This window comes from Pongo pygmaeus, chromosome 8, assembly GCF_028885625.2.
Source record: "Pongo pygmaeus isolate AG05252 chromosome 8, NHGRI_mPonPyg2-v2.0_pri, whole genome shotgun sequence".
In the NCBI taxonomy this organism is placed as follows: Eukaryota; Metazoa; Chordata; class Mammalia; order Primates; family Hominidae; genus Pongo; species Pongo pygmaeus.
The window spans coordinates 33,427,826-33,432,852 of NC_072381.2; the positions used below are offsets into that span (position 1 = coordinate 33,427,826).

General features: G+C 38.0%; 1 non-coding gene across 1 annotated transcript; it reads right to left on the minus strand.

Moving 5' to 3' along the window:
- Positions 1–4,522: 4,522 nt before the first annotated feature.
- On the minus strand, positions 4,523–4,630 carry LOC129006932 (U6 spliceosomal RNA). Its single transcript, XR_008492125.1, has one exon. It is a non-coding gene; the product is annotated as a U6 spliceosomal RNA (small nuclear RNA).
- Between the last annotated feature and the right edge of the window lie 397 nt (positions 4,631–5,027).

The following is a 5,027-nucleotide window of genomic DNA, read 5'->3' on the forward strand; positions in this document are numbered from 1 at the left end:
ACATCCTGAGAGTGAGTTAGCCTCACTCTATTTTAGGGTCCAGGCTTCACTCTCAGCACCGCTTGTAAAGATCTATGTTAAGGGTGCTTTATTTTGAGGGAATTTTAAGCTAGAAGCTGACATGCTGGACTCTGTCTTGGCCTATCTGTTGCAATATATTCGGTGTCATCACAGAAGTCTTAAAATGTAACTTTCACTAACAGATGTCTTAAACTGTGTGCACTGTCAACTCAATTTTGCTGTGTCTGTTGTACATATTTGGAAAACCAATGCATCAAACCTCAATTTGCAAACCATAATTTGAGGGGGTATTTACAAGGAGAGAGGCAGAATTATTTTCTTGTTTGAACCAATCCTGAAGCAGTGCTTCTGGGCCAGCTTTCATCCTGGGAAGTCCATGTAGGGGCTGAGCTGTTTGGTCAGAGCTGCAGCCCTTTACGGTTTGGGACTCTGAGCTGAACATGATGCTGGGAATTTCCTGTTGGAAAAGAACCCTTACAAAAAAGGCTTCTACCCTTTTGAGGCTTCCCAAGCCAGCATGTGGCACCCAGTACCATCAGAACAGATTTATTGTAGCCAAATCTCTCCCTACTGTTCCTCTCCCCAGTAGTCAGTATCAAAATAGGACACAGACCAGCTGAACTCCCTACTTCAGGATGCCTGCAAGAGCCCTAGGTACATGGTAGGAAGGGATGGAACCTCAGGAGAATACAGATGGTGCTTACAGACTTTTTGCTCTTACTGGAAGGAGGGGATGCTCCAGTGGTTCCTCTTTGGCAGAGTCTGGAATAGAGTTGCCCATCAAATTACAGAGATGCAGTCGGGTTGTCTGACTTCTTGAGAGTACTCTGTGGTGGGAGTTCTCAAACTAGACACTGATGTTTATGAACTCTCTGTGAGTGGTTTTTTTTTTTTTTTTTTTTGACCGGGTCTTGCTCTATTGCCCAGGCTGGAGTACAGTGGCACAATTATAGCTCACTGCAGTTTCAAACTTCTGGGCTCAAGTGATCCTCCCACTTCAGTCTTCTGAGTAGCCGGGACTACTATGTGTCAGCACATCAACCTAATTTTATTATGTTTTTGTGGACATGGGGTTTCCCTATGTTGCCTAGACTGGTCTTAAACTCCTGGCTTCAAGAAATCCTCCTGCCTCGGCCTTTCAAAGTGCTGGGATTATAGGCATGAGCTACTGAACCTGGCTTTCTCTGTGAGAATTTTACATTTTCATTTCAATGTAACTTAAAAAACAATATAAGCAGACCCTGGATCATTTAGATAGCCTCTCTGTAGCCAAGTGTTATCCTGCAATTTTAGTCTTGTGTTTTTGTTTGTAATTAAGTTAGAAGTGAGCAATTCTATTTTAATCAGAGAGCTACTGAGAAAAGAACAAAAGCTGACTTAATACGTAAATGATATATTTACACCAAGGGAAGGCCGCATATCACAACAAGCTGTATAAACAAATGGTTTCCAGTAATTTGAATGAAGAAAAGTTATGGAAAATTGTCATCTCACAGGACCTGTTAATAACCTGACCGTAATGCTATCAAATTCATGCTACAACTGGTGATGAGAAAACAATATGGCATGTCACATAAAATTAATACCTTTCACTTAGTTTTCTTGCTAGGCTTATATTTAATTTATAGGTTGGCAGCTTTTGTAGTTACAGAGGGCTATAAGCATATGTCATTTATACCTTGTTGTATTTGTACACCAGGATGGTCTCAGGGGCCAGATTTCCTGGATATCAATCTTAGCACCATCACCTACTAGCTGAGTAAACTTGGGAATGTTACTTAACCTCCTTGTACCCAGATTTCTTCACTGGAATGAAAATAATTATAGTACCTACTATTATTGCGGGTAGTAATTGAATACATGTAAATTATTAGAACAGTGCCTGGGAATGTTGAGTATTCCTATAGTAAAAATGATTTAGCTCAGTAATTTATTTTATTTACTTATCTGGTTTTTTACTTTTTAATGTTTGTGGATACACAGTAGGTGTGTATATTTATGGGGTACATGAGATATTTTGATACAGGCATGCAATGCATAATTATCACATCATGGAAAATGAGATATCCATCCCCTCAAGCATTTATCCTTTGTATTACAATCCAATTATACTATTCTAGTTATTTTAAAATGTATAATTAAATTATTATTGATTATAGTCACCCTATTGTGCTATCAAATACTAAGTCTTATCCATTTATATATATATATTTTGTACCCATTAACCATCCCCACCTGTCCCCAACCTCCACTATCCTTCCCAGCCTCTGGTAACTATCCTTGTATTCTCCATCTCCATGAGTTCCATTGTTTTGATTTTTAGATCCCACAAATAAATGAAAATATACAATGTTTGTCTTTCTGTCCCTGGCTTATTTCATTTAACATAATGACCTCAAATTCCATCCATGTTATTGTAAATGAAAGGATCTCATGATTTTTTATGGCTGAATAGTACTCCATTGTATATATGTACCACATTTTCTTTATCCATTCATCTGTTGCTGGACACTTAGGTTGCTTCCAAATCTTGGCTATTGTGAACAGTACTGCAACAAACATGGGAGTGCAGGTATCTCTTTGATAGATTGATTTCCTTTCTTTTGGGTATATACCCAGCAATGGGATTGCTGGATTATATGGTAGCTCTATTTTTAGTTTTTTGAGAAACCTCCAAACTGTTCTCCATAATGGCTGTACTAGTTTACATTCCCTTCAACAGTGTATAAACGTTCTTTTTTTAGCCCAGTAATTTAAATGAAGGTCCAAACATATGGTAAGCCTGCTTTATTGGGTAAATTAAGGTATATGAAATAATCAGTAACATTTACATAGTACATCAATTTTATGAAATGCTTTTTCATATATGTTATTCATTTAATTCTCTACATCTACCCTGAAAGGTAGATAATACTTTTCTTGTTTTAAAGCTTGGATAATTGAAGTGACATGCCCTGAAACAACACAGGTTTACCACCAGCATTTGGTGTTTTCTTTTCTCCTCATGGAGAATGAATGAATATTTTGTAACTGAACATTTTCAAATTTCTTTTGGATTGACAGGAACCCCAGAACTAATTTTGTACTATAACACACATTAGTACTGTTGTAGGACTTATTGATCTGAATATCGGCATTATATTTTCTCTCCTGGTCTTAATTTTCTATTCTAATTTATATTTTCCCTGATTCTGAAATTTTGTGCATACTATTTTATTGTTTGGAATTTTTATAATCTGCTTCATGTACATTTTGGAAAATTGTGAGCCATAAATAAGTAGACTGACCCATAGTTACTTAACTAGTAAGGTCCAGATATTGACCTGAAGTCTTTTGGCTTTATAGGGAAGTCACATTTACTGAGCATTTAGCATGACTTGGTATTTTATATGCATTTTATCATGCAATACACACATTAGCTGGTCTAAGGTAGGTCAGTTATTACTATCTTCCTCATATTCAGATGAAGAAATTAAAGCTTATAAAAGTTATACGATTTTTTCCTAGGGTTAATAAATGTTACCTTAATTTTTGGCCCTCTAATTTATTCTTAAAAGTATCTGTCAGGCATGGTAGCTTACTCCTGTTATCCCAGTACTTTGGGAGGCTGAGGCCGTTGAGCTTAGGAGTTCAAGATCAGTCTTGACAGCATAGGGATTCCCCATCTCTATTAAAAATACAAAAGTTAGCCAGGTGTGGTCATGCGCCTATAGTACCAGCTACTTGGGAGGCTGAGGCAGGAGGATTGCTTGAACTTGGGAAGTCGAGGTTGGAGTAAGCCAAGATGGAGTAAGCTCAACTGCACAGCACTTGAGCCTAGGCGACAGAGCGAGACGCTGTTTCAAAAAAAAAATTCTTAAAAGCATGATCTTTCTCCTCTAAATTCAGCCCTGTTGTTAAGGCTTTAAGGCCAGATCTTTGTAAAAGACTCTGTCCCTCGTTCCCAGCCCATCAAGAGGGCCTTTCCTCTTACAGCTTTGCCAAGAGCAAAAATTACTATTCTCCTCGATCCTGGCAAGCTTGTCTGTTTCTTTTTTTGAGCCAGTGTTATGTTTTTTACAGGACGTGAACACTGTTACTCAGATTTGCTTCTGTCCACACATTCCCTGGCCGTTCCAGGCCTGTGAAAGGAGTCCTTCTCCAATTGCTAGCCAGCAGAGAAGGCAGTGACCCCAGCTATAGGCTGAATTAAAGCAGAGCAGGAAATCTGGCTTTGGCTCTTGCCCTTATGACCTCCTATGTCATAAGGTGGCAAAGGATGTACCATTAAGTACCACCCAGAGACTAGAATAACGGATTCTTGAGTCTCCATTCCTCTGCCATCATTTTCCATCAGACTTTACAGTTTCCCAATTAGTGATGCTTCCCAGACTTAATCATTTGATCATCACAATTTTTGCCATATCCTATCACCCTTACTTGTATTTACTTAAATTTTCTTTAAATTAGTGACATCCTAGCTTAAATATATTACTTTAAAGGGTTACTTTATATTACTACCATTAATGGGAGGACAATATCACTATTTGTGTGTCATCCTTGTGCAGGGGCCATGCTAATCTTCTCTGTAGCATTCCAATTTTAGTATTTGTGCTGCTGAAGTGAGCACGACAGCATCACTATTAATGGAAGACAATCTTAAAACGAAATATAATGGCAAAACAATAACTATTAAATTATTTTCCAAAAACAGGTATTGGAAATTAGGAAGCCTGTAGTTTACTTCTAACAATTACATAAACTATTGCATAAACTATAGAATAGTATGAAAGCAATATAATTTTCTGTGCCATAATTTCCCCCATTTTAAAATGGTTTTATTTTTAATTTTTTTTTTTCTTTCTCCCAGGCTGGAGTGCAGTCCGTGATCTCAGCTCACTGCAACCTCTGCCTCCCTGGTTCCAGGGATTCTTGTGCCTCAGCCTCCTGAGTAGCTTGGGACTACAGGTACCACCACCATGCCTGGATGATTTTTCTATTTTTACTAGAGGTGGGGTTTCACCATA